Source organism: Pseudorca crassidens, chromosome 1, assembly GCF_039906515.1.
Source record: "Pseudorca crassidens isolate mPseCra1 chromosome 1, mPseCra1.hap1, whole genome shotgun sequence".
NCBI lineage: Eukaryota > Metazoa > Chordata > Mammalia > Artiodactyla > Delphinidae > Pseudorca > Pseudorca crassidens.
Genome location: NC_090296.1, coordinates 32,173,072 through 32,200,743, shown reverse-complemented (window position 1 = coordinate 32,200,743; position 27,672 = coordinate 32,173,072). Strand labels below are relative to the sequence as shown.

The 27,672-nt window shown below is 39.5% G+C and overlaps 1 protein-coding gene across 1 annotated transcript in view; it reads right to left on the bottom strand.

Annotated features, from left to right (window-relative positions):
• Positions 1 to 27,672, bottom strand: part of MED6 (mediator complex subunit 6) — a 58,870-nt gene that overhangs the window by 5,598 nt on the left and 25,600 nt on the right. The window lies entirely within an intron of this gene.

Below are 27,672 nucleotides of genomic sequence, written 5' to 3'. Positions count from 1 at the left end.
AAATTCAAAGAAAAAATATTAAACGCAGCAAGGGAAAAGCAAAAAATAACATAAAAGGGAATCCCCATAAGGTTATCAGCGGATTTTTCAGCAGAAACTCTGCAGGCCAGAAGGGAGTGGCAGGATATATTTAAAGTGATGAAAGAGAAAAACCTACAACCAAGATTACTACCCAGCAAGGATCTCATTCAGATTTGATGGAGAAATTAAAACTTTTACAGACAAGCAAAAGTTGAGAGAGTTCAGCACCACCAAACCAGCTTTACAACAAATGCTAAAGGAACTTCTCTAGGCAAGAAGCACAAGAGAAGGAAAAGACCTACAATAACGAACCCAAAACAATTTAGAAAATGGAAATAGGAACATACATATCGATAATTACCTTAAATGTAAATGGATTCAGTGCTCCAAACAAAAGACACAGACTGGCTGAATGGAGACAAAAACAAGACCCGTATAAATGCTGTCTACAAGAGACCCATTTCAGACCTAGGGACACATACAGACTGAAAATGAGGGAATGGAAAAAGATATTCCATTCAAATGGAAATCAAAAGAAAGCTGGAGTAGCAATACTCATATCAGATAAAATAGACTTTAAAATAAAGACTGTTACAAGAGATACGGAAGGACACTACATAATGATCAAGGGATCAATCCAAGAAGATATAACAATTATAAATATTTATGCACCCAACATAGGCGCACCTCAATACAAAAAGCAAATGCTAACAAAAATAAAAAGGGAAATCAACAGTAACACAGTAATAGTGGGGGACTTAACACCCCACTTACACCAATGGACAGATCATCCAAACAGAAAATTAATAAGGAAACACAAGCTTTAAATGACACAATAGACCAGATAGATTAATTGATATTTACAGGACATTCCACCCCAAAGTGGCAGAATACACTTTCTTCTCAAGTGCACATGGAACATTCTCCAGGATAGATCACATCTTGGGTCACAAATCAAGTCTTGGAAAATTTAAGAAAATTGAAACCATATCAAGCATATTTTCCAACCACAACACTATGGGATTAGAAATCAATTACAGAAACAAAAAAACTGTAAAAAGCACAAACACATGGAGGCTAAACAGTGTGCTACTAAATAAGAGATCACTGAAGAAATCAAAGTAAAAAATACATAGAAACAAATGACAGTGAAAACACAATGACCCAAACATATGGGATGCAGCAAAAGCAGTTCTAAGAGGGAAGTTTATAGCAATTCAATCTCACCTCAAGAAACAGCTCAAAAAAATAATTTAACTTTATACCTAAAGGAACTAGAGAAAGAAGAACAAACAAAACCCAAAGTCAGTAGAAGGAAAGAAATCATGAAGGTCAGAGCAGAAAGAATTGAAATAGAAATGAAGAAAACAATAGCAAAGATCAATAAAACTAAAAGTTGGTTCTTTGAGAAGATAAACAAAATGGATAAACCTTTAGCCAGACTCACCAAGAAAAAAAACGGAGAGGACACAAATCAATAAAATTAGAAATGAAAAAGGAGAAATTACAATGACACTACAGAAGTACAAAGGATTAAAAGAGACTACTACAAGTAACTATATGCCAATAAAATGGACGACCTCAAAGAAATGGACAAATTCTTGGAAAGGTACAATTTCCCAAGTCTGAACTAGGAAGAATTAGAAAATATAAATAGACCTATCATAAATAATGAAATGGAAACTGTAATTAAAAGTTTTCCAACAAACAAAAATCCAGGACCAGATCGCTTCACAGGCGAATTCTATCAAACATTTAGAGAAGAGCTAACACCTATCTTTCTCAATCTCTTCCAAAAAATTGCAGAGGGAGGAACACTCCAAAATTCGTTCTACGAGGCCACCATCGCCCTGATACCAAAACCAGAAAAAGATATCACAAAAAAGAGAAAATTACAAACCAATATTACTGATGAACATAGATGCAAAAATCCTCAACAAAATGCCAGCAAACAGAATTCAACAACACATTAAAAGAATCATACACCATGATCAAGTGGGGTTTATCCCAGGAATGCAAGGATTCTTCAATATATGCAAATCAATCCATGTGATACACCATATTAACAAATTAAGGAATAAAAACCATATGATCATCTCAATTGAAGCAGAAAAAGCTTTTGACAAAATTCAACACCCATTTATCACAAAAACTCTCCAAAAAACGGGCATAGAGGGAACCTACCTCAACATAATAGGCCATATACGACAAACCAACAGCAAACATTATTCTCAATGGTGAAAAACTGAAAGCATCTCTTCTAAGGTCAGGAACAAGACAAGGATGTCCACTCTTACCACTCTTATTCAACATAGTTTTGGAAATCCTAGCCATGGTAATCAGAGAAGAAAAAGAAAAAATAGGAATCAAAATTGGAAAAGAAGTAAAACTGTCGCTGTTTGCAGATGACGTGATACTATACATAGAAAATCCTAAAGATGCCACCAGAAGACTACTAGACCTAATCAGTGAATTTGGTTAGGTTGCAGGATAGAAAATTAATGCACAGAAATCTCTTGCATTCCTATACATGAACAATGAAAGATCAGAAAGAGAAATTAAGGAAACAATCCCATTCACTACAGCAACAAAAGGAATAAAATACCTAGGAATAAATCTACCTAGGGAGGCAAAAAACTTTACTCAGAAAACTATAGGACACTGATGAAAGAAGTCAACGATGACACAAACAGATGGAGAGATATACCATGTTCTTGGATTGGAAGAATCAATACTGTGAAAATGACTATACTACCCAAAGCAAACTACAGATTCAATGCAATCCCTATCAAATTACCAAAGGCATTTTATACAGAACTAGAACAAAAAATTTTAAAATTTGTATGGAGACACAAAAGACCCCAAATAGCCAAAGCAATCTGGAGGAAAAAAAACGGAGCTGGAGGAATCAGACTCCCTGACTTCAGACTATACTACAAAGCTACAGTAATCAAGACAATATAGTACTGGCACAAAAACAGAAATATAGATCAATGGAACAGGATAGAAAGCCCAGTGTTAAACCCACACACCTATATCAACTAATCTATGACAAAGGAGGCAAGGATATACAATGGAGAAAAGAAAGTCTCTTCAATAAGTGGTGCTGGGAAAACTGGACAGCTACATGTAAAAGAATGAAATTAGAACACTCCCTAACACCATAAACAAAAATAAACTCAAAATGGATTAAAGACCTAAATGTAAGGCCAGACACTATAAAAACTCTTAGAGGAAAACACTCTTTGACATAAATCACAGTAAGATCTTTTTTGACCCACCTCCTAGAGTAATGGAAATAAAAACAAAATAAACAAATGGGACCTAATGAAACTTAAAAGCTTTTGCACAGCAAAGGATACTATAAACAAGACAAAAAGACAACCCTCAGAATGGGAGAGAATATTTGCAAACCAATCAACAAAGGATTAACCTCCAAAATATATAAACGGCTCGTGCAGCTCAATATTAAAAAAACAAACAACCCAATCAAAAAATGGGCAGAGGACCTAAATAGGCATTTCTCCAAAGAAGACATACAGATGGCCAAGAGGCACATGAAAAGCTGCTCAACATCACTAATTATTAGAGAAATGCAAATCAAAACTACAATGAGGTATCACCTCACATGGTTAGAATGGGCATCATCAGAAAATCTAAAAACAACAAATGCTGGAGAGGGTGTAGAGAAAAGGGGACCCTCCTACACTGTTGGTGGGAATGTAATTTGATACAGCCACTATGGAGAACAGTATGGAGGTTCCTTAAAAAACTAAAAATAGGGCTTCCCTGGTGGCGCAGTGGATGAGAGTCTGCCTGCCGATGCAGGGGACACAGGTTTGTGCCCCGGTCCGGGAGGATTCCACATGCCACAGAGCGGCTGGGCCCGTGAGCCATGGCCACTGAGCCTGTGCGTCCGGAGCCTGTGCTCCGCAACGGGAGAGGCCACAACAGTGAGAGGCCTGTGTAACGCAAAAAACAAAAAAACAAAACAAAAATACTAAAAAATAGAATTACCATATGACCCAGCAATTCCACTACTGGGCATATACCCATAGAAGACCATAATTCAAAAAGACACATGCACCCCAATGTTCATTGCAGCACGAGTTACAATAGCCAGGACATGGAAGCAACCTAAATGCCCATAGACAGACAAATGGATAAAGAAGATGTAGTACATATATACAATGCAACATTACTCAGCCATAAAAAGGAACAAAATTGGGTCATTTGTAGAGACGTGAATGGACCTAGACTGTCATACAGAGTGAAGTAAGTCACAAAGAGAAAAACAAATATCGTATATTAACGCATATATGTGGAATCTAGAAAAACTGTACAGATGAACTAGTTCGCAAGGCAGAAATAGAAACACAGACGTAGAAAACAAATGCATGGACACCAAGCGGGGAAAGCCGGGGGAGGGTGTGACTTGGGAGATTGGGATTGACATATATACACTAATATGTATAAAATAGATAATTAATAAGAACCTGCTGTATAAAAATAAATAAATAAAAATGTTTAAAAAAGAAAGAAAAAAAAAACTTCTGATCTGTAAAGACCTTGTTAAGAAAGGAGAAGAGACACAGACTGGGTGAGAATATTTGCAAAACACATATCTGATAATGGATATTATGCAAATTACACAAAGAACTTCTAAAATTCAAAAATAAGAAAATAAACAACCCAATTTAACAATAGGCAAAAGACTTGAACAGACATCTCATCAAAGAAGATATACAGATGACAAGTAAGCATATAAAAAGACGCTCCACGTCATATGTCACCACGAAACAGTGAATTAAAACAACAAGATGCCACTACACACTTAATAGAATGGCCAAGATCCAAAACACTGACAACACAAAATGCTGGCAGGGAAGTAGAGCAAAAGGTACTCTAGTCCACTGCTAGTGGGAATGCAAAATGGTACAGCCACTTTGGAAGACAGTTTGGTAGTTATGTACAAAACTGAACATACTCTTACCACACAATCCAGCAATTGTGCTCCTTAGTGTTTGCCCAAATGAGGTGAAAACTTATGTCCATACCAAAGCCTTCACACAGATGTTTATAGCAACTTTAGTCATAACTGCCAAAAGTTGGAGGTGACCAAGGTGTCCTTCAGTAGGTGAGTGGATAAATAAACTGTGGTACATCGAAACAACAAAACACTATTCAGTGCTTAAATAAAAAAACTATCAAGATATGAAAAGACACAAGGGAACTTAAATGCATATTACTAAGTGAAGGAGCCAATCTGAAAGGCTGTATATTGTAAGACTTCAACAATATGACATTCTAGAAAAGGCAAAACTTTGGAGACAGTAAAGAACATCAGTGGCTGCACAGAGTTAGGGAGAGGGAGGGTGAACAGACAGAGCACAGAGGATTATTACAGCAGTGAAACTATTCTGCATGATAAAATGGTGAATATATGTCATTATACATTTGTCCAAACTCAAAGAATGTATAACACCAAGAGTGATCCCTAGTGTAAACTACAGACTTTGGATAAAAATGACATAGCAATGTAGGTTCATCGATTATAACAAATGTACACTCAAGTGTGGGATGTCGATGGTAGGGAGGCTGCACTTGTGTGGAGCCAAGGGAGTGGGGTATGTGAGAACTCTGTACTTTCCACTCAATTTTGCTGTGAACCTAAAACTGCTGTTAAAAAAAAATATACAATCTATTGAAAATTTCAATGACTAAACAAGGGAAATTAAATACTATTTTAAATTAAAATAAAAACAAAAATCACAATATACAGAATGCCACTAGAGCAGTATTTAGAAGGAAATTTATAGTATTAAATGCCTATATTAAGAAATAATAGGGAGAAATAGACAGCAATACAATAATAGAAGGGGACTTCAATACCCCATTTTTATCAATGGCGAGATCATCCAGACACAAGATCAACAGGGAAACATTAGACTTAAACTACACGTGATATCTGATGGACTTAACATCAGATATAATACATATACAGAACATTTCTCCAAAAACAGCAGAATACACATTCTTGTCGAGAGCACAGGGAACATTCTCCAGTATAGATCACATGTTGAGCCAAAAACAAGTCTTAATAAATTTAAGAAAACTGAAATCATATCAAGCATCTTTTCCAACCACCATGGTATGAAACTAGAAATCAATTACAAAAAGAAAACTGGAAAATTCACAAATATGTGGAGATTAAACAACATGCTATAACAACCAATGGGTCAAAGCAGAAATCAAGAGAGAAATCAAAAAATATCTTGAGAAATGAAAATGGAAATACAACATACCAAACTTTATGGGATGCAGCAAAAGCAGTTCTAAGAGGAAAGTTCATGGCAATAAATGCCTACATTAAGAAACAAGAAAAATCTCAAATAACAACCACCCTTTACACCTCAAAGAAATAGGAAAAGAAGAACAAACTAAGCCCGAAGTTCATAGAAGGAAGGAAACGACAAAGATCAGAGTAGAAATAAATGAAATAGAGACTAAACAGATAATAGAAAAGATGAATAAAACTAAGAGTTTATTTTTTGAAAAGATAAACAAAATAGAAGAAACCTTTAGCTAGATTCATAAAGAAGAGAAACAGCACCCAAATAAAACTAGAAGTGAAAGAGGAGATGTTACAACTGATACTACAGAAATACAAAGGATCATAATACAACAATATGAACAATTATATGCCAACAAACTGGACAACCTAGAAAAAAATGGATAACTTCCTAGAAACATACAATCTACCACCTACTAAGACTGAATCATGAAGAAACAGAAAAAGTAGACAGATCAATTACTAGGAAGGAGATTGAATCAGTAATCAGGAACCTCTCAACAGAGGGCGGAGTCAAGATGGAGGACTAGGAGGATGCGAAATTCATGTCTCCACACAACTAGGGCACCTACCAGGCACCAGTGGGGGACCATGGACACCTAAGGGGATGGGAGGAATCCCCAGTGACCGGGTAGGACGTGGGGCATGGGGGGAGTGAAGCGGGAGGAGAAGTGGAGATGGGACGGGACTGACGCCCCTGAGGGGTGGCTGAGGGAGGGGAAGGGATCCCACGGTCGAAGGGGGAAACTGAGGGACGGTTGGGAGGACAGATCAAAAGGCAGCATGGTCAGGTTTCCCCTGCCCACATGGGTCCCTGGGAGACTGCTGAGACCCTGGACCTTATCCTCTGCCCACCAAGGGCCCCTCCAGCCACGTGGGTCCTGAGGGAGTGGGAGGGAGGGAAGGGGGAGCAAAAGTGAAGGCCAGACCTCTGGGACTGGCACCCCTGAGGGGTGGCTGGGGGAGGGGAGGAGTTCTTACACCCAGAGGTCCCACCCAAGGTTAGGAGTCCAGTGGGGATGAGGGATACTCTGGGGGAGATGGTGGGGTGGGACGTGGAGGAACAGAAGGGAATGTGGCCAGCGCTTTCCCCATCCACTTAGGCACCGGGGAGCCTGTTGGGCTGCTGGGCCTAATCCTCTGCCCTTGGAGCCTCCCTCCTGCTGTGCAGAGCCCAAGCCCCGCCCCTACACCCCCACCCAGGGCCCCACCTCTACACTCAGAGACCCCCTCTGACACCCCCTCTAATGAGCTGGGCCTAAACCCCACCCACATACAATGACCCAGGGCTTTATCTCCAAACTCCGAAACTCCGCACTCCAGAGGCCCTCCTTTGAAAGCACTGCCTCCCCTTCTGCACAGGTCCTAAGCAGAGGCCCTGTCCCAAGCTTGAACATCGCCCTGCCTAGGCCCCGCCCCCAAGGCCTTTTCTGACTGCATGGGTCCTGAGCCTTGGCCCCACCCCACCCTAAACCCCACCCCTGCTTAAGTTCCACCCCTGTCTAAACTCTGCCCCCCATAGTCAAGGCTTTTTTTTTTTTTTTCTTTTTTCCTCTTTTAGATTGGGGTTCTGTTTTACCTTGTTGATTCACTGTTGTTGATTCATTTATATTTTTATTTTTTCTGATAAATATTTTATTTTTCTAATTTTATTTTATTCTTTATACTTTGTTACTGTTCTCTGCTTTTGGCTTGTTCCCCCCACCCACCCCACCCCACCCCCCCTTTTTCTTTTTCGTTTATCTGTTGTGGTTTTATTTTACCTTGTTGCAGTTGTTTCAATTATATTTTTATTTTTCCTAATATATTTTTTATCTTTTGAATTTTATGTTGTTTTTTATTCTTTGATATTGTACTGCTCCTTTTTTTCCTTCTCTCTCTCTTTTTTTTTCCCGCACCATGCAGCTTGCGGGATATTGGTTCCCAGGCTGGAGGTTGGGCCCAAGCTCCTGTGATGGGAGCTCTGAGTCCAAACTGCTGAACTAACAGAGAACCCCAAAACCCAGGGAATATTAATCGGAGTGAGGCCTCCCAGAGGTCCTAATCTCAGCAGCAAGACCCAGCTCTACCCAATGGCCTGAAAACTCGTGCTGGATGCCTCAGGCCAAACAACCAGTAAGACAGGAATATAGCCCAACCCATCATAAAAAAAAAGAAAAAAAGAAACAACAAAAAAATATATTACAGATGAAGGAGCAAGGTAAAAACCTACAAGACCAAATAAATGAAGATGAAATAGGCAATCTACCTGAAAAAGAATTCAGAGTAATGATAGTAAAGATGATCCAAAATCTTGGAAACAGAATGGAGAAAATACAAGAAACATTTAAGAAGGATCTAGAAGAACTAAAGAGCAAACAAACAGTGATGAAAAATACAATAACTGAAATTTAAAATACTCTAGAAGGAATCAATAGGAGAATAACTGAGGCAGAAGAATGGATAAGTGAGCTGGTAGATAAAATGGTGGAAATAACTTCCAGGAAGCAGAATAAAGAAAAAAGAAGGAAAAGAACTGAGGACAGTCTCAGAGACCTCTGGGACAACATTAAACACATCAACGTTTGAATTATACGGGTCCCAGAAGAAGAAGAGAAAAAGAAATGGTCTTAGAAAATATTCAAAGAGATTATAGTCAAAAACTTCCCTAATAAACTCATCAAGAAAAAGAGGGAGAGGACTCAAATCAATAAAATTAGAAATGAAAAAGGAGAAGTTACAACAGACTCCGCAGAAATACAAAGCATCCTAAGAGACTACTACAAGCAACTCTATGCCAATAAAATGAACAACCTGGAAGAAATGGACAAATTCTTAGAAAGGTATAAACTTCCAAGACTGAACCAGGAAGAAATACAAAATATGAACAGACCAATCACAAGCACTGAAATTGAAACTGTGATTAAAAATCTTCCAACAGGGCTTCCCTGGTGGCGCAGTGGTTGAGAGTCCGCCTGCTGATGCAGGGGACACGGGTTCATGCACTGGTCCAGGAAGATCCCACATGTGCGGAGCGGCTAGGCCCGTGAGCCATGGCTGCTGAGCCTGCAAGTCCAGAGCCGGTGCTCCGCAACGGGAGAGGCCACAACAGTGAGAGGCCCGTGTACCACACACACACAAAAAAAACCTTACAACAAACAAAAGTCCAGAACCAGAGGGCTTCACAGGTGAATTCTATCAAATATTTAGAGAAGAACTAACACCTATTCCTTTTCAAACTCTTCCAAAATATAGCAGAGGGAGGAACACTCCCAAACTCATTCTATGAGGCCGTCATCACCCTGATACCAAAACCAGTCAAAGATGTCACAAAAAAAGAACACTACAGGCCAATATCACTGATGAACATAGATGCAAAAATCTTCAACAAAATACTAGCAAACAGAATCCAACAGCACATTAAAAGGATCATACACCACGATCAAGTGGGATTTATCCCAGGGATGCAAGGATTCTTCAATATACGCAAATCAATCAATGTGATAAACCATATTAACAAATTGAAGGAGAAAAACCATATGATCATCTCAACAGATGCAGAAAAAGCTTTTGACAAAATTCAACACCCATTAATGATAAAAACTCTCCAGAAAGTAGGGATAGAGGGAACCTACCTCAACATAATAAAGATCATATATGACAAACCCACAGCCAACATCATTCTCAGTGTTTACAACCTGAAACCATTTCCTCTAAGATCAGGAAGAAGACAAGGTTGCCCACTCTCACCACTATAATTCAACATAGTTCTGGAAGTTTTGCCCACAGGAATCAGAGAAGAAAAAGAACTAAAAGGAATCCAAATTGGAAAAGAAGAAGTAAAACTGTCACTGTTTGCAGATGACATGATACTATACATAGAGAATCCTAAAGATGCTACCAGAAAACTACTAGAGCTAATCAATGAATTTTGTAGAGTAGCAGGATACAAAATAAATGCAGAGAAATCTCTTGCATTCCTATACACTAATGATCAAAAATCTGAAAGAGAAATTACAGAAACACTCCCATTTACCATTGCAACAAAAAGAATAAAATACCTAGGAATAAACCTACATAAGGAGACAAAAGACCTGTATGCAGAAAACTATAAGACACTGATGAAATAAATTAAAGATGATACAAATAGATGGAGAGATATACCATGTTCTTGGATTGGAAGAATTAACATTGTGAAAATGACTATACTACCCAAAGCAGTCTACAGATTCAGCGCAATCCCTATCAAACTACCAATGGCATTTTTCACAGAATTAGAACAAAATATTTCACAACTTGTATGGAAACACAAAAGACCCCGAATAGCCAAAGCAATCTTGAGAAAGAAAAATGTTACAGGTTCCCTGACTTCAGACTATACTACAAAGCTACAGTAATCAAGACAGTATGGTACTGGCATAAAAACAGAAATATAGATCAAAGAAACAGGATAGAAAGCCCAGAGATAACCAACACACATATGGTCACCTTACCTTTGACAAAGGAGGAAAGAATATACCATGGAGAAAAGTGGTGCTGGGGAAACTGGACAGCTACATGTAAAAGAATGAAATTAGAACACTTCCTAACACCATACACAAAAATAAACTCAAAATGGATTAAAGACCTAAATATAAGGCCAGAAACTATAAAACTCTTAGAGGAAAACATAGGCAGAACACTGTATGACATAAGTCACAGCAAGATCCTTTTTGACCCATCTCTTAGAGAAATGAAATAAAAAAAAATAAATAAATGGGACCTAATGAAAGTTAAAAGCTTTTGCACAGCAAAGGAAAACATAAACAAGATGAAAAGACAACCCTCAGGGGCTTCCCTGGTGGCGCTGTGCTTGAGAGTCCGCCTGCCAATGCAGGGGACACAGGTTTGTGCCCCAGTCTGGGAAGATCCCACATGCCACAGAGCAGCTGGGCCCGTGAGCCATGGCTGCTGAGCCTGCGCGTCCGGAGCCTGTGCTCCGCAACAGGAGAGACCACAACAGTGAGAGGCCCGCGTACAGCAAAAAAAAAAAAAAAGACAACCCTCAGAATGGGAGAAAATATTTGCAAACGAAACAACTAACAAGGGATTAATCTCCAAAATATACAAGCAGCTCATGCAGCTCAATATCAAAAAACAAACAACGCAATCCAAAAATGGGCAGAAGACTAAATAGACATTTCTCCAAAGAAGATATACAGATTGCCAACAAACACATGAAAGGATGCTCAACATCGCTAATTAGAGAAATGCAAATCAAAACTACAATGAGGTATCACCTCACACCGGTCAGGATGGCCAACATCAAAAAATCTACAAACAATAAATGCTGGAGAGGGTGTGGAGAAAAGGAAACCCTCTTGCACTGTTGGTGGGAATGTAAATTGACACAGCCACTATGGAGAACAGTATGGAGGTTCCTTAAAAAGCTAAAAGTAGAACTACCATATGACCCAGCTATCCCACTACTGGGCATATACTCTGAGAAAACCATAATTCAAAAACAGTCATTTACCACAATGTTCACTGCAGCACTATTTACAATAGCCAGGACATGGAAGCAACCTAAGTGTCCACTGACAGATGAATGGATAAAGAAGATGTGGCACATATATACAATGGAATATTATTCAGCCATAAAAAGAAATGAAATTGAGTTATTTATAGTGAGGTGGATGGACCTAGAGTCTGTCATACAGAATGAAATAAGTCAGAAAGAGAAAAACAAATACCATTTGCTAACACATATATAGGGAATCTTAAAAAAACAATGTTTCTGATGAACCTAGGGGCAGGACAGGAATAAAGACACAGATGTAAAGAATGGACTTGAGGACATGGGGAGGGGGAAGGGTAAGCTGGGATGAAGTGAGAGAGTAGCATTGACATATACACACTACCAAATGTAAAATAGATAGCTAGTGGGAAGCAGCTGCATAGCACAGGGAGATCAGCTCAGTGGTTTGTGACCACCTAGAAGGGTGGGATAGGGAGAGTGGGAGGGAGATGCAAGAGGGAGGGGATATGGGGACATATGTATGCATATAGCTGATTCAGTACGTTATACAGCAGAAACTAACACAACATTGTAAAACAATTATATGCCAATAAAGATGTTAAAAAAAAAGAACCTCTCAACAAAGAAAAGTCAATGACCAGATATTTTCAACTGTGAATTTACCAAACGTATAAAGAAGAATTAATACCAATTGTTCTCAAAGTCTTCCAAAAATAGAAGAGGAAGGAACACTTCCAAACTCATTTTATAAGGTCCTCATTACCAATACCAAAAACAGACAAGGACACTATAAGAAAAGAAAACTACAAGCCATTATCTCTAATGAACATAGATGCAAAAATACTCAATAAAATATTAGCAAACCAAATTCAACAATATATTAAAAATGTCATACACCATGATCAAGTGGGATTTATTCCAGGATAAGTCAGACAGAGAGAGACAAATATTGCAGGACCTCGTGTATATGTAGAATCTAAAACCAAACCCACTGATACAGAGATCAGATTGGTATTTGCCAGAGGCAAGGGTGGGGGCGTTGGGTAAAATGGGTCAAAAGATACAAACTTCCAATTATAAGATAAAACAGTCCTGGGGATATAACATACAGCATGGATACTATAGTTAACAACACTGTATTGTATATTTGGAAGTTGCTAAGAGAGTAGATCTCAAAAGTTCTCATCACGGGCTTCCTTGGTGGTGCAGTGGTTGAGAGTCCACCTGCCGATGCAGGGGACACGGGTTCATGCCCCAGTCCGGGAAGATCCCACATGCCGCAGAGCAGCTGGGCCCGTGAGCCATGGCCGCTGAGCCTGCGCGTCCGGAGCCTGTTCTCCGCAATGGGAGAGGCCACAACAGTGAGAGGCCCGCGTACCGCAAAAAAAAAAAAAAAAAAAAAAAAAAAAAAAAAAAAATCATGGAAAAAAATATATATATAAGGAAGAAGAGAGAACAATTCTATACAAACTCTCCAAGAAAACTGAAGAGGAGGAAATATGTCCCAACTATAGTCCTTTGCAGCCACCATTACCCTGATGTGGAAATCAGATTAAAACGTACATTAATACAAAAATTCGGATCAATGTTCCTCATGAACATAGATGGCGAAATCCTAAACAAAATGTTAGCAACTGAATTCAACAATATACAGGGCTTCCCTGGTGGCACAGTGGTTGAGAATCCTTCTGCCAAGGCAGGGGACACATGTTCAAGCCCTGGTCCAGGAAGATCCCACATGCCACGGAGCAACTAAGCCCGTGCGCCACAGCTACTGAGCCTGCACTCCAGAGCCCGCGAGCCACAACTACTGAGCCCACGTGCCACTACTACTGAAGCCCACATGCCTACAGCCCGTGCTCTGCAACAAGAGAAGCCACGACAATGAGATGCCCGCGCACCGCGACGAAGAGTAGCCCCCGCTTGCCGCAACTAGAGAAAGCCCGCACGCAATGAAGACCCAACGCAGCCAATAAATAAATAAATTTATTTTAAAAAACAATATATAAAAAGGATAATACACCATGATCAAATAAAATTTATCCTATGGATATAGGGTTGGTCTGAAAATCAATCAATGTATGTTACCATATTAACAAAGTTAAAATGAATAATCACATTGAGAAAGGAAGACAAAGAGTACACAGCCATTTTGGAAAAGGAGCAAGGGAACGGCCTGGAGCAAACAGGCCTAACAAGCCCAGTAAAACAAAGCACCTGAAGGCTTGGGTCTTTGAGACAACAACTAGAGACCCACAGAAGCAAAAGATTATCTCTGTCCCACTGATGTATGTACAATTTCCAAAGGACAAAAGCGGAACTATAAATCCACCAGAGAGCAGAATCACTGAACTCCCAGCTCCCTAAAAGCTAGAGATACAGGCCTGACACACACTCCTAAGCTGTTGTTTCAGGAAGCAGACCCCCACCCGATGAAAACTGCTGACTGCAAGCACATGGACCCCAGACCAACAGAAACCAGAACGCTGATGACATTCAAAACTTCACTTTGATGCCAACCAAACTGAGAACTGAGCACAAGCTTATCAGGCACCCTGTGGCCCTCACACTGCCTTTAAAACCCTCTCCCTGAACATCCTTGGGGAGTTGGCACTCTTTCACCATCTCCCTTGTGCACAAGCTATCCTTTCAATAAAAAGTATTGCTTGCCTAAGAATCTTTTGGGAGTGATATTCATTTCTGTACTACTGCTGTCCAAGAATCCGGAGAAAGCCCAGTAACAATCTGATCACATCAATAGATCAGAAAAATCATTTGACAAAATCCAACATCCATTCCTAATAATAACTCCCAGAAAACTGTCAATAGAAGGGAACTTTTCAACATGATAAAGGGCATCTATGGAAGAATCTACAGCTAATGGTAGATTTTAATGGTAAGACATTGAATACCTTCCCCCTGAAATCAGAAACAAGACAAGAGGTTCTGGCCAGTGCAATCAGGCAAGAAAGAGAAATAAAAGGATTCAAGATTAGAAAGGAAGGTTTAAAATTGTCTTTATTTATAGATGACATTTATAGATGTCTATGTAGAAATCCGAGGGAATCTATAAAAAAAGGTACTAGAACTAGTGAGTTTAACAAGCTCAAAGGACGCAAGATGAATATGCAGCAGTCAATTCTATTTTTATATACTAGCAATGAACTGGAAATTAAAATTTTTAAAGAATACTATTACACAGCCAAAAAAAAAAATTAAGTACTTAGCAATAATTCTGACAAAAGCTGTGAAAAACCTGTAACTTAAAACTATAAACATCAGTGAGAGAAATTAACACCAACCTAAATAAGTGGTGAGATCTTATTCACTGATCTGAATAATTAACATCATTAAGATGTCAATTTTCCCCAGAATGACCAATCAGAAGGTTTTACTTGTAGAATTTGACAAACTGATTCTAAAATTCAAACAGAAATGCGAAAGATCTAGAATAGCCTATCCACTTTGAAAAAGAAGAAAAAGTTGGAGGACTACCATTTTCTGATTTCAAGACATATGAAGTTAGTCTCAAAACAGTGGGTTATCTGTGTAACAATAGATCAATAGAACAGAATAGAAAGACTAGAAATACACCCACACAAATTTGGCAACAGATTTTTGACAAGTGTACAAAGGTAAATCACTGGAGAAAGGATAGTCTTTTTACATACAGTGCTGGACAACTGAATGGAAAACAAAAGAACTTACTTTCATACCTTGAACCACATACAAAAATCAGTCCAAAATAGACCACAGTCCAACATGTAAAACTGAAAACTATAAAACTTCTAAAAGTAAACAGAGGAGAAATGTTTTTTTCTTTTTAGGAGAAATCTTTTAAACCTAGGGCCTAGGGTTAAGCAAAGATTTCTTAGATATGGCAGAGAATGTAAAATCCATAAAAGAACAAATTGATAAGTTGAACTTCATCAAAACTACAAACTTCTCTTTAAAATATTTTATTAAGAGAATGAAGAGACAAGCCACAGATTGGGATAAAATATTTTCAAAACATATATTTGCTAAAGGACTATTCAAAATATATAAAAAGCTCAGTAAGAAAAGAAACAACTCCTCAAGAAACAGGCAAAAGATGTGAACATATACTTTATCCACTCCCAAGTTTTTACCCAAGAGAAAAGAAAGATCAGGTTCATACAAAGATTTATACATGAAGGCTCATAGCAGCTTCATTTGTAATAGTCTCAAACTAGAAACAAGCCAAATGTTCATCAACAGGAAAACAGATAAGCAAATAATGGTGAAGGTTTCAGGGGTGTACACATATGTCAAAATTTAGCTTGTTACACAATTTAAATATGTGCAGTTTATTATAGATTAAATAAACTGCAATAAAGCTGCTTTATTAAAATAAAAATTTTAAGGGGTGAAAAAATGATACTATATTAAAGTATTGGCAGTCCCTAACTCTCTCTCTCTCTCTCTCTCTCTCACAAGCACACACACACACACACACACACACACACACACTTCACTATCTACTTCAGGTGTTTAGCAAAAATGCAGCAACACCCTCTTAGTCTTCCTCACGGAAGCTCACTTACGTTGTATCGCTCTTACAAACAACCAGCTGCTGGCTTTAGCAAACTTTTATCAGCCCACAGTGGAAACAAGTTAATGAAAATTTAGTTTTGCCTTTTTGTTCAGGACCGACACCAAGAAGTGAACCAGGCTTGGGCTCTCAACTTCCATAGCCTCTGGTTCCAGAGTGCTAAGATTCCCTAAATTTCTCTCTTCTGAATTGAATTCCCATCACCCCAGTGCGCCCTTTTGCTGCTGTCTTTCCTCTACTGTACACCCTCTCACTCCTCCCCTCCAAACCGAGTGATTGCCTGCTCAGTTCCCTCTTGTTCTCACTCTGCTTTTCCCCTTAAGTCTCTCTGTGGCCACCTTCCAGACCCTGGAACCTTGGCGCCAGTTCCTTATAACGGACAAACACTGAGGAACCGCCCTTTTTCTTTGGGGCGGGGCGGGGCGGCGGCCGCCGAACCCAGGAGGCTGGGTTACCGCCTTGGAAGAGGATTTGCCTCGGAAGCAAGAGTTTCAGACTCAAGTCTCCAACACCCACCTTCCTAGCACAGCTGACAGCTGCCCCCAAGCTCTCCAAAAGGCCGCATCCTGGAAAGCGAAAGCGGTGTGGGCCGGGTGCCTGCCGCTGGGCGCCCTCCTGCGGCTCAGGCTCCAGGTACTCCTGGCCCCCGCGCGGGCTCCTCGCAAACTCAGCCCAACGGGCACTTGGTCTCCCACGCAGTGCTTCCCCGGAAGGCCTCCAACGCCCCCAGAGCACGTGGAGCCTTCGATGTGTCCCGCGGGCTGGCCGACAGCTGGCACCCACGTCATTCGTCTACAGCCTAAGAAGCTCTTGGTTTCCAGACACCTACCTACATGGAGCAGGGCGGCTTCCATGAGAATCAGCCCTTCATCCAGAATACCTGCTACTCTCATGGTTATGTGGAAGGGCTCCCAATTCCCTGGTTGTCCAGCATTTGGGGGCCTTTCGAGGGATGCCACTGATAAATGATCTCACTTATGAAACAGAGCCCTTAAGGACTCTACCACATTTGAACACCAGCTGCATAAGACAGTAACAAGGTTCAATTCCCATGCAATGCAGCTTAGAAGAGGAAATAAATATGTCAGAAGCTGGAGTTCAAGGCAGAGAATTCAAAACTGCCACAATGCCACAAAATAGCTACTCCCATGGCTGGTGGACCCACTGGCCCTTTGTGGAGTGTGCTTGTGGTGGTGGACAATTACAGTTTCAATTATTCAAATAACAATGTCTCAAAGGCAACAGAAGTTATATTAAATGTGATCAATGTAACAGATTCCATCTACCTATGGCTAGGCCTTCATGTTTCTTTAATTGGGATTGAGATTTGGAACCAGGGGAATCTTATAAATGTTGAACAACACATGAGTCAACTTCTTGACAGCTTCAGTGAATGGAAAAGTATTCATCTTTATCCCCGTCTGCCACCTGATTTGGGGGATCTGTTTGTGTGCAAGGATTTTCCTAATATATTTAAGTTGGCCTGAATCTCAGGAATGTGCTACTGTCATTTTGGGCTAGCAGTTTATAAATTCCTCAAAGATAAATCGATTGCTTTCATTTTGCAGTGGTCATTACTCACCAACTGGGTCATAATCTTGGTATGTCTCATACAGAGGAATTCTGTTCATGTAGGAAAAAACATTGCATCATGAATGCCTATAATACAAATACCAGTGCTTTTAGCAACTGCAGTTATGGAAGTTATTTTAACCTCATTAACCACAAAGGAGTCTGTCTGATGAATACACCAGCTTCTCAAAACATTATCCCATTGGAACAATGTGGCAACAAGGTAGTGGAAGGTGAAGAAGATTGCTGTGGGCTCAGAATGTCGGTGCAGAAGGGATCTGAAACCTTGGGCAGACTGTGCTTTTGGACCTTGCTATGTAAAATGTAAGTTTGCTTCTCTTGGAATGCTCTGTAGAGCACATGTCAGTGAATGTGACCTTCCTGAGTGGTACAATGGAAGTTCAAGGTGATGCCCAGACAATTTCTATGTGCAGGATGGGATGCCTTGTGGTGACAGCACCTACTGTTATCACAAAATGTACAACAGCCACAATAAACAATGTCAATATATTTTTGACCAAAAAGCAAGGAGTGTCCCCCAAGCTGCTACAAAACAATTAATGTGCAAGGAGATTGTTGTGGCCAATATGGCGTGGAAATTCAACATACAAAAGATGTCTTCCTTCAAATATTTTGTGTGAAGGAGTGCAGTGTGAATATATAGAAACAATTCCCAATCTAAAATAACACAACGCCATAATTCAGATAACACTGTTAACGGTACCAAGTGTTGGGAAACCAGCTACCACTTTGGGAGGGATACAGTTGATATTGGAGAAGTAAAAGATGGCACCTTGCATGCTCTAGGCAAGATATGTACGAGAAGGAGCTGTGTCAATTATTCAACCCTCAACTCTGCAAATTATAGAAATGTCATAAGAGAGGAGTATACAACGATGAAAAACATTGCCACTGTAGATACAAGTGTGCTCCTCCCTACTGTGACTTTACAGCCTATGGAGAAAGCTCAGACAGTGGTCCCGCTCCAAGGGGCAGTGTCCTTCCCTCACTATTAACAATTCTTTACACAGTAATTCTAGTCCAACTCATTTTCCTTGCCTCAGTATCATTATGTTTTTATCAGAGTACTACTCTGTTTTTAAGAGTCCCTACTCAAGAAGAGTAAAAGAACTTAAAACAGGAAATAGAGTATTGCAAAATATTCACTGATTTAAAGAAAATGTCTTTGGAAAGAGAAGACATTGCATGATCATTGTCCAATGACCCACAGTTCATTAATTTAGAAAGTCTGATTAAAGGCAGATATTCTTGGTTCTCTGTATTTAATCAAAAGATAAGCAGGCGCCTAACTTCCAAAATTAAATGTCTTTTACTTTTCCTTAGTATTTAGTTCTTTCTATTTAAGGCAGGGTTGCTCTCAGCAGGAAACCCTGGAAATATGTTCCAGTGTTTTCATTATACTAGCTCTGTGGCTACACCCTTTAACCAGGTATAAGGGAATAAGTGTGTGGCATAATAACTAAGACAAAGCATTAAAAGGTATAGGCTCCTTTGTAATATCTGAAGTAGAAATGGTAGAGGAAAGAATAAGGCTAATAAACAAAGAGCCAGAAATGAGATGAGAATTACAAAAAGATATTAAAAGGCAAAACTCATGGAGTCAAAGGAAAGCACAGGAAAATATGCTTTCTGTTTCTATGGTTTTCCTAAAAGCAGGTAATGGTCTGAAAAGATCTCCAGTGAATTAGTTTCGGAAAGGAATCTGGCGAGAGAGAGAGAGAGAGAGAGAGAGAGAGAGAGAGAGAGTGTGTGTGTGTGTGTGTGTGTGTGTGTGTGTGTAGTGCCAAGTACACTGTACAGAGCTGTGGAGACTCTCCTGCCCTCTAGAGTTGCTCCATGTCTAGCTGGGATGAACAGATGTGAGAATTTACAGAATTACAGTAGAGGAGGATAAGTGCTCTAAGATGGTGTACACAGGGTTCTTGGAAGCATAAGTTACTGGAGGGGAGAAGAGGCAATCAGAAAGGTTTCCTAAAAGAGGTGACAGCTAAACTGAGTCACCTCAGAAGGAAAAGTGATAATGAAAGTAGCCAACCCTTACTGAATGCTTATCAAGTATCAGGTTCTAATGTAAAATAATATTAATTAATTTAACTTTCAAAAAACAATCCTCACATGTAGGTATTGCTGTTATCCCCATTTTATAGTTGGAGAAACTGGGCACAGAAGGATTGGATAACATACTCAAGGACACGGATGGCAAAAAATGAAGTAGTATTTGAACCTAGGCTGTATTCTTCATCATTAAACTAAGAGTTAAAATTATGCATAGCAGAGAAGACAGTGCACAGACTTTAAAGTTGGAGAATCCGAGTTCTGCCACTTATTAGCAATAGTACTTCCACATTTCAATCTCTGCAAATTTTTAGTTCCTTGATTGTAACACCACTATCAGTTGCCTACAGGATTGATGTGAACATTAAAGATAGCGCACGTAAAACATCTGTCGCATAGTAACGATGGTGGTGTTGCCTTCCACACTCTCTGCTGTTCCTCATAGGCAAAAGTCAAGGGCAAGCATGGCACAGGGAGATCAGCTCGGTGATTTGTGTCCACCTAGAGGGGTGGGATAGGAAGGGTGGGAGGGAGATGCAAGAGGGAGGAGATATGGGGATATATGTATATGTATAACTGATATACTTTGTTATAAAGCAGAAACTAACACACCATTGTAAAGCAATTATACTCCAATAAAGATGTTAAAAAAAAAATTCAAGGGCAAGAACTCAGCATTTTGCTTTGCTGTTACTCAAGTTCCAAAGTATGAATCAGGCCAAGAGTGTTAGGGTGGAGTTTTCTAAGTCATCCTAAAATGTGCTAGTCATAGCATACATGGACCTGGGTGTTCATTCATTCATCCTTTCATTCAGCAAACATTTACTGCTGTTGGGCACGGTGAGAAATGCTGGGGATGTAGCAACAATCAACTCTGATATTGCTTATGGAAGTTAAAGTCTAATACAGGAGGCAGACATTAAACAAATAAGGACAATTGTGTTGAGAACTCCCAAAAGAGAATGTTAGGGCCTGTGAAAATGTATAAACTAGTGTGAGTCAGAAAAGGCTTCCCTGAGGAAGAGACACTTGATCTGAGACGTGAAAATGAAGTAAAAATAAGCAAGCTGGGAGGTAAAATGTAAAAATTTCACGAAAAAGGAACAACATCTTCAAAAACTTATCATTGGCATTTGACAAAGTTAACCACTCCCTCCTCCTTGAACTGCTTTCTTCATTTGGTTTTCAGGGGCTCACTTCTGGCTGCTGCTACTCATATTCACTGCTATTCTTTCATATCTCCACAACCCTGAATGATGGAGTGTTTTAGTGCTTAGTCCTCGGGTATTTTCCCCTCTCTCTGCACTCATCCTACAGGTGATCTCATTCCACCTCATGGTATTAAAGACCATATACATGCAGATGACTCCAAAATGTGACCTCCAGCCTGAGACTTCTTTAATATCCAGATACATGCTTCCAGCTGCCTACTTGTCATCACCACTTGAATGTCTAATTAACACCTCAAAATAAGTATGTCCAAACTGAATTATTTATCTCCCCCCTCCCATCCGCATCCCTAAATCTGCTTGTCTCAGTCTTCCCCATCCCAGTTAATGACAAATCTATCTTTTGAGATGCTCAGAACAAAAGTCTTACAGTCATCCTTGATTCTTCTTTTTGTTACTTCATATCTAATCTGTAAGCAAATCCTATTGTTGCAACCTTCAGAATATACACAGAATCTGATTACTTTTCACCACCTCCACTATTACCACATGGTCAAAGCTACCATCATCTTTCACCTTGATTACTGCCATAGCCTCCTAATTTGTCTTCTGCTTCCATTCTGATCTGCAACACTCAATTCCCACACAGGAGACAGAGTGAATTCTTCTACAAGTAATGATGCGTCATATCATCATTACTTTGCTCAGAATCCTCCAAAGATTTCCCATCTCATTCACAATAACGGTCTACAGAATATTCTATAAAGTCCTACCCAATACAACTCCTGCCACCACTACCCATCCCTTCCACCTTATCTCTCTGATTCATCTCCTACCTATTCTGTACTTTGTTCACTCCTTTTCAGCTGTTCTCCTTGCTGATCCACTAACACACCAAAGCATGACCCCACCTCAGGATCTTTTTAATCCTTGTTACTTCCTTGACCTGAGTGGATGGAAGGAAGGAGAAAGGGAGACAAAGTAAAGGGAGCACACAAAATCTCACATACTCCTGGATGCAGAACAGAAGCAGTTATTTGAAAGGAGCCTGGGTCAGACCTATCTGATGATCTTGGAGAGTCTCTGGAGAGGCAGGAGGCAACTGGAGCTCACCCTGGGGACACAGACACTGGTGGCAGCCATTTTAGGGAGGTTGTCTACCACATGGACACTGGTGCTGGCAAGCGTCATTTTGGAATCCTCCCTCTAGCTTATCAGCCTCAGGACCCAGCCTTGCCCCCACCCAACAGCCTATAGGCACCAGTACTGGGATGCCACAGGTCAAGCAACTAACTAGGCAGGGACACAGCCCCACCCACCAGCAGGCGGGTTGCCTTAAGAACCCCTGAACCCACAGCTGCCTCTGGACACGGCCCTGCCCAACACAGAGCCCAGGACCCAGCCCCACACACCAGTGCACAGGCACTAGACCTGATACCTCCAAGGTCCTGCGGCCAGAGGAACTGAGGCCAAGCTCCTCCCACCAGTGGGCAGGCACCAGCTGCAGGACAACTGCAGCCTGCAGACCCAGCCCACCCACAAGCAGGCCAACACAAGCTTTAAGACACCTCAGACACTGCAGCCAGCTGTGTCAGGAACTGGCCCCACCCACCAGCAGCCAGCAGCCTCTGCACAGGCAGGGCCTGGCAACCAAAGATACTGGAGGCCAACCAAGCCTACCAGACCACCCACAGTAGTCAGCCCACCACAACAGAACGACCCACTCAGCCCACATAGGGGGGACCCCTAGAGCATACAGCTCTGATGACGAGAGGGGACTGCACTGCTGGGACACACAGGATGTCTCCTACAAAAGGTCCCGTCTCTAAGGTTGGGAAACATAACCAATCTACCAGTAACAGAAATGAAAAAGCAAGCTAGGCAAAAATGAGGCAACAGAGGAACACATTCCAAATGAAGGAACAAGATAAAACCCCAGAAGAAGAAATAAGTGAAGTGGAGACAGGCACTCTACCTAAGAAAGAGTTCAGGGTAATGATTATAAAGATGACCAAAGAACTCGGAAGAAGAATGGATGCAGAGCAAGAAGTCAGAAGTCTTTAACAAAGACTAGGAAAATATAAAGAGCAACCAAACAGAGATGAAGAACACAATAACTGAAATGAAAAATACACTAAAAGGAATCAACAGTATAGTAAATGATACAGAGGGACAGGTCAGCAAGCTGGAAGACAGAATAGTGGAAATCACTGAAGCTGAGCAGAGAAAAGAAAAAAGAATGAAAAGAAATGAGAACAGTTTAAGAGTCTCTGGGACAACATCAAACATACTAACATTCACAATCTAGGGATTCCAGAAGGAGAAGAGAGAAAGTGGCAGAGAACATACTTGAAAACATAACAGATAAAAACTTCCCTAAGATGGGAAAGGAAACAGACATACAAGTAATACAAGTACAGGAAGCACAGAGTCCCAAACAGGATCAACCCAAAGAGAAACACACCAAGACACATTATAAGTAAAATGGCAAAAATTAAAGGTAAAGAGAGAATATTAAAAGCAACAAGGGAAAAGCAACAAGTTACATACAAGGGAATTCCCATAAGGCCATAAAGCTGACTTTACAGCAGAAAACTTTGCAGACAGGGAGAGGCAAAATATAGTTACAGTGATGAAAAAGGAAAAACCTACAACCAAGAATGCTGCACCCAGCAAGGCTCTAACTCAGATTTGATTGAGAGATCATAAGTTTTACAGACAAGCAAAAGCTGAAAGAGCTCAGCACCACCAAACCAGCTTTACAAGAAAAGTAAAAGGGACTTCTCTAAGCAAGAAAAAAAAAGGCCACAACTAGAAACACGAAAATTGCAAAAGGAAAAAGGTCATCGGCAAAGGCAAAAGTACAGTAAAGGTAACAAATCAACCACATGCAAAGTGTGTAGGAAGGTTAAAAGACAAAAGCAGTAAAATCATCTATATCTACAGTAAACAGTTAAGGGATATCAAAACAACTAGATACAAAATATGTCAAAAACAGTAATCATGACAGGAGGAAAGTACAAATGCAGGGCTATTAAAATGTTTGAAATCAAGAGATTAGCAACTTAAAACAGCATAGATAGATAGACAGATAGCTACATATAAAGCTCATGGTAAACTCAAACCAAAAATCTGTAAGAGATACATACACACAGAGAAAGGAATCCAAACATAACACTTCACCAGACCACAAAAGAACAAAAGAAGAAACAAAAAAGAACTGCAAAAGCAATAAAAATGGCAATAAGAGCATACATATCAATAATTACTTTAAATGTAAATAGTCTAAATGCTCCAATCAAAAGACATAGAGTGGGGCTTCCCTGGTGGCGCAGTGGTTGAGAGTCCACCTGCTGATGCAGGGGACACGGGTTCGTGCCCTGGTCCGGGAGGATCCCACGTGCCGCGGAGTGGCTGGGCCCGTGAGCCATGGCCGCTGGGCCTGCGCGTCCGGAGCCTGTGCTCCGCAACGGGAGAGGCTGCAACAGTGAGAGGCCCACGTACCACCAAAAAAAAAAAAAAAAAAAAAGACATAGAGTGGCTGAATGTATACAAAAACAAGACTCATAAATATGCTGCCTAAAAAAGACTCACTTCAGATCTAAAGACACACGTAAACTAAAAGTGAAGGGATGGAAAAAGATATTTCATACAAATGGAAATCAAAAGAAAGCCAAAGTAGCAATACTTATATCAGCGAAAATACACTTTAAAACAAAGACTGTTACAAGAGACAAAGAAGTACATTACATAATGATCAAAGGATCAATCCAATAAAATATAGCAATTGTAAAATATACACACCCAATGTAGGACCACCTAAATATAGAAAAAAAATATTAACAGACTAAAAGGGAGAAATTGAGAGTAACACAATAATAGTAGGGAACTTTAACACTCCACTTACATCAATGGACAGATCATCCAGACTGAAAATCAGTAGGGAAACAAAGGCACACTTAGACCAGTAGAACACATATTCTTTTGAAGTGCACATGGAACGTTCTCCAGGATAGATCACATGCTAGGCCACAAAACAAGTCTCGGTAAATTTAAGAAAGTTGAAATCATATCAAGCATCTTTTCTGACCACAACACTATGAGACTAGAAATCAACTACAAGAAAAAAACTGCAAAAGACACAGACTCGTGGAGGCTAAAAATATGTTACTAAATAACCAATGAATTGCTGCACTAAAGAGAAGTTTATAGCAATACAACCTTACCTCAGGAAATAAGAAAAAATCTCAAACAACCCAACTTACACCTAAAGGAACTAGAAAAAGAAGAACAAACAAAACTCAAAGTTAGAAGGAAAGAAATCATAAAGATCAGAGCAGAAATGCATGAAATAGAGACTAAAAAAAGAAAGAAAAGATCAATGAAACTAAGAGCTGGTTCTTTGTAAAGAGAAACAAAAATGATAAACTTTTAGCCAGACTCATCAAGAAAAAAAGAGAGAGGGCCCAAATCAGAAATGGAAAAGAAGTTATAACCACAGAAATACAAAGGATCATAAAAGATTACTGTGAACAACTATATGCCAATAATGAAGAACCTACATGAAATGAACAAATTCTTAGAAATGTACAATCTCCCAAGACTAAACCAGGAAGAAATAGAAAATATGAACAGACAAATTACCAGTAATGGAAGTGATTACTGGTGAAAAAAGTGATCAGCAATTTTTTAAAACTCCCCAAAAACAAAGAACCAGACAGCTACACAGGTGAATGCTACCAAACATTTAGAGAAGAGTTAACACCTATCCTTCTCAAACTATTCCAAAAAACTGCAGAGGAAGGAACACTTCCAAACTCATTGTTCGAAACCAACATCACCTTGATATCCAAACAAGACAAAGATTATCAGAAAAAAATAAAATTAGAGGCCAATATCACTGATGAACATAGATGTAAAAGTCTTTGACAAAACATTAGTAAACCAAACTCAACAGTACATTACAAAGATCATACACCATGATCAAGTGGGATTTATCCCAGGAATGCAAGGATGGCTCAATACCCATAAATCTATAAATGTGATACATATTAACAAATTGAAAAATAAAAATCATATAATCATTTCAATAGATGCAGTAAGACTTTGACAAAATTCAACATCCATTTATGATAAAAACTCTCCAGAAAGTGGGTGGTATAGAGGGAACAAACCTCAACATCATAAAGGCCATATATGATAAGCCCACAGCTAACACCATACTCAATGGTCAAAAGCTGAAAGCATTTCATCTAAATCAGGAACAAGAAAAGGATGCACACACTTGCCACTTTTTATTCAACATAGTATTGGAAGTCCTAGCCACAGCAATCAGACAAGACAAAGAAATAAAAGGAATCCAAATTGGAAATGAAGAAGTAAAACTGTCACTGTTTGCAGATGGCATGATACTATACTTAGAAAATCCAAAAGAAGCTACCAAAAACTACTGGAGTTCATCAATGAGTTCAGTAAAGTTGAGGGATACAAAAGTAATATACAGAAATCTGTTGCATTTCTATATACTAACAACAAACTATCAGAAAGAGAAAATAAGGAAACAACTCCATTTTCAACCACATCAAAAAGAATGAAATACCTAGGAATATACTTACCTAAGGAGGTAAAAGATCTGAACTCAGAACACTGACACTGATGAAAGAAACTGAAGATGACACAGATGGAAAGACATACTGTGTTCATAGGCCAGAAAAATTTATATTGGTAAAATGACCATACTACCCAAGGTTATCTACAGATTCAATGTACCTACTGAAATACCAATGGCATTTTTTCACAGAACTAAAACATATAATTTTAAATTTTGCATGGAAACACAAATGACCCTGAAAAGCCAAAACAATCTTGAGAAAGAAATGAGGTGGAGGTATCACACTCCCTGACTTTAGACCACATCACAAAGATACAGTAACCAAAACAGTATGGTACTAGCACAGAAAGAGACACACAGATCAAGGGAACAGAATACCGAGAAAGTCTAGAAATAAACCCATGCACTTATGGTCAATTAATTTACAACAAAGGAGGCAAGAATATACAATGAAGAAAAGACAGTCTCTTCAATAAGTGGTGCTGGGAAAACTGAACAGTTACATGTGAAAGAATGAAATTAAAACATTTTCTCAAACCATATACAAAAATAAACTTAAAATGCGTTAAAGATCTAAATGTAAGACCAGAAACCATAAAATTCTTAGAAAAAAACATAGGCAGAACACTCTTTGACATAAATCATAGATCTTTGGATCTGTCTTCTAAGAAAAACAAATAAAAGCAAAAATAAACAAATGGGACCTAATCAAACTTATAAGCTTCTGCACAGCAAAGGAAACCATTGACAAAACAAAAAGACATCCTACTGAATGGGAGAAAATATTTGCAAATGATATGG